Genomic DNA, 11,346 nt, shown 5'->3' on the forward strand with positions numbered 1-11,346 from the left:
TACCACCCACTGACTAAAGAAATTCCTCCTTCCTAAAGGTACATCCTTTTATTCTGTAGCATAACCCCTGATGTTCCTAATCCAATATAACCCCTGACACCCTTAATAATCAATAATCTATCAATCTCCGCCTTAAAAATATCCACTTGGCCTCCACTGCCGTCTGTGGCAATGAATTCCACAGATTCACCACCCTCTAAGTAAAGAAATTCCTCCTCATCTCTTTTCTAAAGGTACGTCCTTTTTTATTCTGAGGCTGTGGCCTCTGGTCCTAGACTCTCCCACTAGTGGAAACATCCTCTTCACATCCACTCTACGCACGCCTTCCCTTTCACACCTTCCCTGGGCACCACCCTGCCTGAGGTCATCTGCGGTTGGATAGACACAAAGTGCTGGAGTAACTCAGCGGGTCAGGCTGCATCTCTTGAGGGAAAGGGTTGTGACGTTTCAGGTTGGGACTCTTTTTCAGACCTTAAACCTCACCCTTTTTTCTCCAGAGATGGTGCTTGTCCCGCTGAGTTCGTCCGGCACTTTGGGTCTATCTTTGGTATAAACTAGCATCTGCAGTTCCTTGCTTCTATCATTTGTAGCCGGCCCTGATTGCTACTGGTCCTTTCCTGCCTCCAACTCTTCACCCACCCTCCACCCCCTACTTTCAGTGTGAAGAAGGGTCTCAACCCAAAATGTCACCTATCCTTTTTCTCCAGAGATGCTGCCTGACCTGCTGAGTACTCCAGCATTTGTGTCTGTCTCGTGACTGTGTGGGGTTCCTCTGGGTGCACTGGTGTCCTCCCACATCCCAAAGATGGTGGCACAGTGGAGCAGAGGTAGAGCTGCTGACTCAGAGCCAGAGACCCTGGTTCGATCCTGACCTGGGTTCGGTGCTGTCTGTATGGAGTTTGCACGTTCTTCCTGTGACCGCGTGGGTTTCCTCCCAGTGCTCCGGTTCCCTCCTACATTCCAAAGACGTGCAGGTTTGTAGGTAAATTGGTCTCTGTAAATTGCCCCTAGTATGTAGGATAAGAAAGTGAGATAACATAGTACTATTGTGAACAGGTCGGTGTGGACCCGGTGGGCCGAAGAGCTTATTCCCACGCTGTATCTCTAAACTAAACTTAACTAAGACTACATTAAACATGCAGGTTTGTTGGTTAATTGGTCTGTAGATTGCCACTAGTGTGTAGGGCTCACAGAAGGGGAGGAGTGAGAGAGCATGTTGCTAAACTCTCGTCGAAGAGAGGAGGAGAACCTCTTCAATGCGGACATACCTTGAGGAGAATTTGCAAGATGTGTAGGAAAAAAAATTGCAGTTGCTGGTTTAAATCGAAGGTAGACACAAAATGCTGGAGTAACTCAGCGGGAGAGGCAGCATCTCTGGAGAGAAGGAATGGGTGACGTTTCGGGTCGAGACCCGTCTTCAGAATCACATTGTTGGGATCTCAGCCTCACACAGAGGCCTGGATTTGACCGTGGCCCACATGGCGCATACAGTGGCTACATTGCTCACATGACCTCACTAGCTCACATAGCGGACAGAGTGGATGTGGAGAGGATGTTACCACTAGTGGGAGGGCCATAGCCTCAGGATAAAAGGACGTACCGTTAGAAAGGAAATGGGGATGAATTTCTTTCGCCAGAGGGTGGTGAATCAGTGGAACTCATTGCCTCAGAGAGGCCAAGTCATGGGTATTTTTAAGGCGATTGATTGATAGATTCTTGATTAGCATGGGTGTCAGGGGTTATGGGTAGAAGGCAAGAAGAATAGGGTTGAGAGGGAAAGATAGATAGATCAGCCATGATTGAATGGCGGAATAGACTCGATGGGCCAAATGGCCTAATTCTGCTCTGATAAAATGAACGTGCACCAGGGAAATGTCCAGTTTAAATGGAGTAAATTTATGGAAGCATCGAATAGTTTACAGCACACAGACAGACCAAGCCATCCATTGAGCATGTGCCAGATGGGGGCTGTAATGTGTACTTTCGTACACCAGCATCCCTTCGTGTAATCACGGAGATGATCAGATGCCTATGAATATTTATAAAGATAGGCCACATTAAATTATTAAGTGATCCATGGAATTACCACCAGTCGTTTTTTTTTCAGATGAGAAAACTCTTCAGTTGATTTAACGTGTTGTTCTCCTAAACTATAAAATACATTTGTAAGATTGCATATTGCATTTCTTATGGCATACCTCCCTGGAATCAAACGAGTGTGACAGCTGGTTGGGCAGATGGGGCAACGGCTTGACTAAAAGCACCAGCCACCTAAGTTTAAATTTATATGTTTAACACCCATGTTCGAAAGTGGTCCCAAACATTATTCCCTTTATCCTGCATCCGTACACTGTGGATGACTCGACTGTAATAGTCTTTACGCAGGCTGGATAGCGCGCAACGAAAAAGCTTTTCACTGTACCTCGGTACACGTGACAATAAACTAAACTCAACTAAACTAAACTGGTGAAGGTGTGGAATTCTCTGCCTCAGAAGGCAGTGGAGGCCAGTTCGTTGGATGCTTTCAAGAGAGAGCTGGATAGAGCTCTTAAGGATAGCGGAGTGAGGGGGTATGGGGAGAAGGCAGGAACGGGGTACTGATTGAGAGTGATCAGCCATGATCGCATTGAATGGCGATGCTGGCTCGTAGGGCTGAATGGCCTACTCCTGCACCTATTGTCTATTGTCTATTGTCTATTATATGTAAACTGCAGGCTTAATGTACTATTACTGTAACTGTGAGGGATAAACCAATGAAATATCAGTTTAGTTTAGTTTAGTTTAGTTTAGAGATACCAGCATGAACCTTGGTCCTTTGGCCCACCGAGTCCACACTGACCAGTAAGCACCCATACACTAGTTCTATCCAACGCACCCGGGACAAATGCTTGTAAATTTCCCCGGTGTGGGACGAATAAAGGAATATATTATTATTATTATTATTATTATACAATTTACAGAAGCCAATTAACCTAAAAACCTGCACGCCCTTGGAATGTGGTAGGCAACCGCAGCACCAGGAGAAAACCCACGCGGTCACAGGGAGAATGCACAAACTCCGTACAGACAGCACCTGCAGTTGGGATTGAACCTGGGTCTCTGGTGCTGTGAGGCAGCAACTCTACCGCTGTGCCTCTGTGCTGCCTCATGTGGAGACATATGGAACTGCCGACACTGGAATCTTTCAGAACACAAAGTGCTGGCTGCATCTCTGGAGGACATGGATAGGTGACGTTTGGGGTCGGGACCCTTCTTGAGAATGACCCGGAATGTCGTCTATCCATGTCCTCGAGATTTGCTTCCTGTCCCGCTGAGTTACCCCTGCACTTTACGCTTTACTCAAAGAAATACAATATATGGTTAAGCATTTGTACTGAGTCTTGCATTGTGTGAAGATGTTTGAGGTTTGTTCCAGGCTTGCCCCTGACTAGGAACATACTGTAATGTTTGGGCATGGTTGGAATTAGGATCAAATAAGTGTGTTACGTGCAATATGGTATTACTCACTCAGTGTTGTTTTGCGTCCAAAGTTAAATTTTATAAATTTCCAAGATGAAAAGTTACTGATATGGTGAAATGGCAAATGTCTTTCATTATACAAGTAATTCATGATGATCACAGCATTCCTACACAAATTGGATAGCGCACAGGAGCGGCACAGTGGCGCAGCGGTAAAGTTGCTGCCTTACAGCGCCGGAGACCCAGGTATGATCCTGACTACGGGTGATATCTGTACGGAGTTTGTTCATTCTCCCTGTGACTGCATGGGTTTCCTCCGGGTGCTCCGGTTTTCCCCCACGCTCCAAAGACGTACAGGTTTGTGGGTTAATTGGCTTCCGTAAGTTGCAAATTTTCCCGAGCTAGTGTACGGGTGATCGCTGGTCAGCGCACACACGGTGGGCCGAAGGGCCTGTTCCCACTCAGTGTCTCTAAACAAAACTGAAATAAAAGATCCACTTGCAATCCTTAGGGCAAAGCAGCCAGTCTGTTTGTTACAAGCTGTGCTCAGCTGGGGATGGGATGAAGAAATATTCTAAGAAATATACAGTGTGGAACCAGACCCTTCGGCCCACTGGGTCCGCGCGGTCCGCCAATCGCCCGCTCGCACTAGTTCCATGTCATCTCACTTTCTCATCCACTCCCTACACACTAGGAGTGAGTTACGTTGGCCAATTAACCTACAAATCCGCACTTCTTTGGGACGTGGGGCGTGGGAGGAAACCGGAGCACTGGGAGGAACCTCACACGGTCACATGGCGAACGTGCAAATTCCACACACAGGGAGCGTCCGAGTTCGGGATCTGGAACCTGGGTCTTTGGCATGCATGAGGAAGCAGCTCCACCCGCTGCGCCACTGTGCTCCCCTGTTGACATGATCTATTCTTTGGCATCTGGCATTCAGGTTCAATTCCATTTTCAGCTAAATTACTTGGCAAGATCTCACCAGCGTTGGAAAGCAAGCATAAGTCAGATGTCGGGGTAAGGTTTATCCTTAGTAACTTGCAGCAATTGCACAATGGTGGCAGTTGCATATTACAGCATATACTGTTTCTGAAACTTAGCCACAGCGGAGCCAATGGATATCAATTTCAGAGGTGGAATAGAGCATTCTGCTAACGCTATATTAGAGTTTAGACCTCAGAGATACAGCGCAGAAACAGGCCCTTGGGTTCACCGGATCCATGCCAACCAGCTACCATCCCGTACACTAGCACCATCCTCCACAATAGGGATGATTTATAATTTTGCCGAAGCCAATTAACCTACAAACCTGTATGTCCTTGGAGTGTGGGAGGAAACCGGAGCACCTGGCGAAAAAACACGCGGTCACAGGGAGAACGTACAAACTCCAAACAGACACACCCTCGGTAAGGATGGAACCCGGGTCACTGCTGTTGTAAAGGGCCTGTCCTACTTAGGCGATTTTTTAGGCGACTACAGGTGACTAGGCTGGCGCCACACGGTTGCCGGGGTGTCGCCTGCATGGTCGTGAGTCGTCTCCAAGGAGTCGTGGCGTCTTTCTGGTCACCGCTGGATTTTCAGAATGTTGAAATTTTTTCGCCAACAGTGGTTTTGATGGCAATGAGCGTAGGTGCTGTCATAAGTTGTCGCCAGGTGATGTAGGTTGTCGCCGGTGCTGACTTCGGTGAATTCCATTGGCGACCACCTACGTCAACCTACGTCAACCGGCGACAGGTACCGGCGCCAAAACCCGGAGGCAAAAATGACGTGAATTGTCGCCGACAGGGTCGTAGCTTGTCGCGGGTGGACGTAGGTTGACTTCGGTTGTTGCAGGTTGTAGCCTGGGTGGGCGTAGGTTGACGTAGGCACGGTCGTAGGTGGACGTCCTAAGTCGCGACGATTGGGTCGCCGGTTGTCTGTCGCTTGCTGTAGCCTGACATCGACTAGGTGATAGGTTGTTGTAGCTTGTCGTAGACATTGTCGCAGAGGGGGGTCCAGTCGCCGGTTCTTTGGTGACCTGCTACGACAATGGCCGTCGCCTAAAAATTCGCCTAGGTGGGACAGGCCCTTAAGGCAGCAACTCTACCGCTGCGTCACCATGTTGCCCCATTGCCCAATATTATAGAATTAGTGTTGGTGACCATCACCTTTCCACCACATTGGCCCCACCGTGAAAGGAAGCAAGAGGGGCTACAGGGAAAAGTTGAAATAAAACAGAGGATGCTTAGAACATTAAGCAGGGCAGGCTGCATCTGTGGAAAGAGAAGCAGGGTTAATATTTCAGGAGAAGACGGGAAAATGGACCTGGGAAGGAAAGAAAACAAATTAGTTTTAAGTTTCAAAGAGGGTGGGGGAGAGATGGATTCTGGAACGGGAAAGCTGAGGAAAGGTCCCGACTCGATATGTCAACTAGCCTTTTTGTTGGTAATTTGTTTGGAGATGCAGTGCAGAAACAGGCCCTTCGGCCCACCGACTCCATGCCGACCAGCGATCCCTGCACATTAACACTATCCTGCACACACGAGGGACAATTTATACAATTTATACCAAGCCAATTAACCTGCAAACCTGTGCGTCTTTGGAGTGTGGGAGGAAACCGGAGCACCCGGAGAAAACCCATGCAGATCACGGGGAGAACGTACAAACTCCGTACAGATAGCACCCTTAGTCAGAATCGAACCCGGGTCTCTGGCACTGTTAGGCAGCAACTCTAATGCCGTGCCACCGTGCCGCCCGTAATTATCACAGTATGGATTACCTTACCGTGGAACTAACCAGTTGGGAAACAGGTAGAGAAAGCAAACCTCCTGAATAATGACTCAATTTGCCCAACCCTGGGACCATGCACAAAAACCAGACCTCACTCTATCACAGATACGCACATGGACCCCTGCATTCCCTCTCTCCCCCTTCCCCCACCCTAGTTGTTCTACTAGTTCCACTGTTCGAATCCCTGTATCCCTTTGTTATCATCTTCTCCCCAGGCAACAATGGCCTCCGCCCTTCCTTGGTCATCTGTTGCCGGCCCTGATTTATTCTGGTCTATTCCTACCTCCAGTTCCCTCCCCTCTACTTTCAGTGTGAAGGAGGGTTCTGAATCGAAACCTCACCCATCCTTTTTCTCCAGAGACGCTACGTGACCCGCTGAGTTACTCCAGCACTTTGCATTTATCAAGTGTTTCTAACCTTGCCTGTGGTACTAAAATTAGATCAGTTGCTGTTATTATATCCTGATGATAAGCAGCTGACTGCACTCACACCTGAGATCAATGTTTCAGCGTGAGATTTCCATTCCATTCTGGTCTGCCTTATTAACTCCCCACAGAGGACATCTTCAGAGTGGAAATTAAACCAAGTCAAAAAATGATACTATATTGCTTAAAATAACCAGTTTGTCAACAGTGACAAACCCACAGAATACAAGAGTCACAGAGTCATAGAGTCATACAACACAGAAACAGGCCCTGTGGCACAACTTGCCCACACCGACCAACATGCCCCATCTACACTAGTCTCACCTGCCTCCTTTTGGCCCATATCCCTCTAAACCTGTCCTATCCATGTACCTGTCTCAATGTTTCTTAAACAATGCGATAGTGCCTGCCTCAACTACCTCCTCTGGCAGATCGTTCCATACACTCACCACCCTCTGTATGAAAAAGTTACCCCTATTAAGTCTTTCCCCCCCTCATCTTAAACCGCTGGTTCCGATTAAATCTTCCCCCCCTCATCTCAAACCGCTGCACCACTGTCACAACCTGTTTGTCACCAGGGACAAATCCAGAAAATATCCCAGGAATAATTCTGAGATAATATTGAGCCTGCTCTGCCCACTCACCCCTCTCTTTAGTCAGAGGGTAGTGAATCTGTGGAATTCATTGCCACAGTCGGCTGTGGAGGCCAAGCCAATGGGCATTTTTAAGGCGGGGCTTGACAGATACTTGATTGGTAAGGGTGGTGAAGGGTTATGGGGAGAAGGCCGGAGAATGGGGTTGTGAGGGAAAGATAGATCAGCCATGATTGAATGGCGGGGTTGATTCGACGGGCCGAATGGCCTACTTCTGCTCCTCTGCCTTATGAACCTATGAGTTTAACTGGTACAGCAAGTAAGTCTGGATGCCAATTCATTCAGGTGAAAAGCCATCAGGACTTAAGTTACACCTGTGCCATGTGAGGTTTACATCTCTCACGCTCATGAAAAACCGTGACCCACACCGCACCTTCGTAGGTCGGTTGGGTGGCACCTATATACCTCTTGCAGGGCCTTCGATGCAGGGGGGGCATAAAAAGGCAATAGAAATGCTGACAGGAAGAAAGGACAGGATTGCAATCAAAGACACAAAGTGCTGGAGTAATCAAGCAGGTCAAACAACATCTCTGGAGAACGAGGCTACGTGACGTTTCGAATTGGTATCTTACTTCAGACTTCTAATGTGAAGGAAGGAACTGCAGATGCTGGTTTATACTGAAGATAGACACAAAATGCTGGAGTAACTCAGCGGGACAGGCAGCAGCATTTCTGGAGAAAATGAATAGGTGACTTTTCAGTCGTAACCCTTCTTCAGACTTCTGACCCGCCCTAACCCGGAAATGTCACCAATCCATTTTCTTCAGGGATGCTGCCTGACCCGCTGAGTTACTCCAGCATTTTGTGTCATTCTGTGTAAGCCAGCACCTGCAGTTCCTTCTTTCTACATGATAACCAAAATGTTTTGCATAAATCACCAGCTGATTCAGAATGGTGTTCCTCTCCCCTCCCCTGAAGGAAATGGTTCCTATTGCCTCACAGTTCGTGGGCCTGAAATGTTGACCGTTTCTCTTTCCGCAGATGCTGCCTGTCCCACTGAGCGTTTCCAGCATTTTCTCTTTATGTATCAGATTTTAGGCATCTGTAGTTATGTTGTTTTTTTTATTAATGGGCATTGGTATGTTTCCAGAACTCCATCTATTCAGACTCATCATTAAACCATGGAGGTCATACAAACTGACTCTAATCTTGCTTCAGCCCTGTTTTATACCAGTGTAACACAAAATCCTGGAGTAACTCAGCGGGTTGGGACCCAAAATGTTGCCTGTCCAGTTCCCTCCACAGGTGACACAGTGGCACAGAGGTAGAGTTGCTGCCTTACAGCGCCAGAGACTTAGGTTCCATCCTGACTACCGATGCTGTCTGTACAGAATTTGTACATTTTCACTGTGACCACGTGGGTTTCCTCCGTGTGCTCCGGTTTCCTCCCACATCCCAAAGATGTGCAGATTTGTAGGTTAATTGGCGTCCTTAAATTGTCCCTAGAGTGTAGAACAGAACTAGTGTACGGGGATCGCTGGTCGGCATGGACTCAGTGGGTCGAAGGGCCTGTTTCCACTCTGAACTCCATACTAAGCTAAACTAAGATGCCACCTAACCAAGGAGTTCCTCCAGCACTTTGTGCTTTACTCATGATCAAAACATCTGCAGTTCCTTGTGTCTCCATTTTAATGTTACTGGAAGTATAGCCACTTCACTGTTCCTGTCCCAACTTCTCTGACCTTTGGTGACATGTTTTATAATGGTGTTTGAGTGCTAGCTGATGTGCCGTGCAGTTTATGTGGCCGTGTATGTTTGCCACAGTGGAGAACTAGACCTTGTAAATGCACTGCGGAGGAGGAAGTAATGCTAATATTTTGTAGGGCATAAAACAGTTTTTATTGAATAACCCATCCATTATACACTCTGCACAATTAGCGAGGGCGTGCAATGTAAGGCTTTCTAATGCTGCTGATTTTACACCATCGGCAAAAAAATTAAACTGAGACCCTCTATGCATTAGATGCCTGGCTGTTTTGATTAGCACAGTGGCAACACAGTGGCACAGGGCGGCTCAGTTGGTCAGTGGTAGAGTTGCTGCCTCACAGCGCTAGGGTCCCTGGTTCGATCTTGATTATTGATGCTATTTATTCACAAAGTGCAGGAGTAACTCAGCAGGTCAGGCAGCATCTCGGGAGAGAAGGAATGGGTGACGTTTCGGGTCGAGACCCTTCTTCAGACTGATGTCAGGGGGGCGGGACAAAGGAAGGATATAGGTGGAGACAGGAAGATAGAGGGAGATCTGGGAAGGAGGAGGGGAAGAGAGGAACAGAGGAACTATCTAAAGTTGGAGAAGTCGATGTTCATACCACTGGGCTGCAAGCTGCCCAGGCGAAATATGAGGTGCTGTTCCTCCTATTTCCGGTGGGCCTCGCTATGGCACTGGAGGAGGCACATGACAGAAAGGTCAGACTGGGAATGGGAGGGGGAGTTGAAGTGCTTGGCCACCGGGAGATCAGTTTGGTCAATGCGGACCGAGCGCATGCGTTTTCTCCGGGTGCTCCGGTTTCCTCCCACACTCCAAAGACGTGCAGGTTTGTAGGTTAGGTGGCTTTGCTTAAAAATTGTAAAATGCCCCCAGTACGTAGGCTGGTGCTAGTGTATGGGGTGATCGCTGGCTGGCGCGGACTTGGTGGGCCAAAGGCCTGTTTCCGCGCTGTATCTCTAAATGTCTAAAAGGTTAGAAGCTCTGTCGCAAACAAGACCTGTGTGGTCCCAACAGCGGTTCTTTTGTCAGGAGGTACCGCAAAGTTATGTAAGTTGCCATGGAGACAGGGACATTGCTGAACATAAGCCTGATGGTACATGAGTCACACTGAGGCAGATCCCGGAATTATTTCCCTTTTGCTGGAGTATTTGCAATTCCGTATCCAACTCCGTGATCTATGCCCGGTATAAGACGTTGGTGAGGCCACATTGAGAGTATCGTGTTCAGATTTGGTCATACTGCTATAGGAAAGATGTTGGTAAGCTGGAAAACTTGCAGAGAAGGTGTACAAGGATGTTGCCAGGACATGAGGGCATGAGCTACAAGAGAGGTTAGGTAGACTAGGACTTTATTCCTTGGATTGCAGGAGGATGAGGGGTGATCTTGTAAAGGTGTACAAAATCGTGAGAGGATCGGATCATGTAAATTCACAGTCTCTTGCCCAGATTAGGGAATCGAGAAGCAGAGGGCATGCGGGTGGGACGAGTGTAAATGGGGCATGTCGGTCAGCAGGGACAGGTTGGGCCAAAGGGCCTGTTTCCCTGCAGTGTGACTCTATAACTACACAGCCTTTGAGCCCAATTTCAAATTGGTAAGGTGTTAAATGTTTTAACACAGTTTAGTTTATTGGGAAGCATCTGTGGAAGGAAATTGCCAAGCGAATTGAGTTACTCCAGCACTTTGTGTTACGCTAATATAAAACTCAGAGCTGAAGCAAGTTTAGAGTCAGTTTGTATGGCCTCCAATGTTTTATTAGTTCATTGCATTTGGTTTCAACAACTGCATTTAAAAACATGCTCCCATGCATCTGACCAAAACTATTGGAACTTGAGTTAACCTTTAGAGTTAGCTACAAGTATGGACTATTAACTTCGTCATAGGCTGTATTCTGCTCCCTGAACGGTCCCCTTTGCACTACCTATTGTACTTGAGTTTGACTTGATTGGATTGATGTGTGCGATATCTGATCTCTTCGGGTCGCAGGCAAAACAAAACTCTTCACTGTACCTCAGTACACTTGACAATAATAAACACAAAATATAAGTCCAAATCAGGATGTTAATGGGAGTAAAAATCAGGAAAAGTACCAATGTTTTCCCAATGTAATGAGAGTAAACTACTCCAATGTATTTCAAAAGGACACGGGTCAAGCAGCATCTCTGGAGTACATTTCAATCTCCTTTCCTTCTACTAATCCCACAACGAAATCTACCATTAGCTCAACATTTCTTTCCTTTGAAGTACAAATTTCAAAAAGTATTTTCTAACCTAAACCTGAAGCTAAACCTAAATCAAAACCTAGGCAGTCCAGTTTAGAGATACAGAGTGG

Source organism: Rhinoraja longicauda, chromosome 18 (assembly GCF_053455715.1).
Source record: "Rhinoraja longicauda isolate Sanriku21f chromosome 18, sRhiLon1.1, whole genome shotgun sequence".
Taxonomy (NCBI): domain Eukaryota; kingdom Metazoa; phylum Chordata; class Chondrichthyes; order Rajiformes; family Arhynchobatidae; genus Rhinoraja; species Rhinoraja longicauda.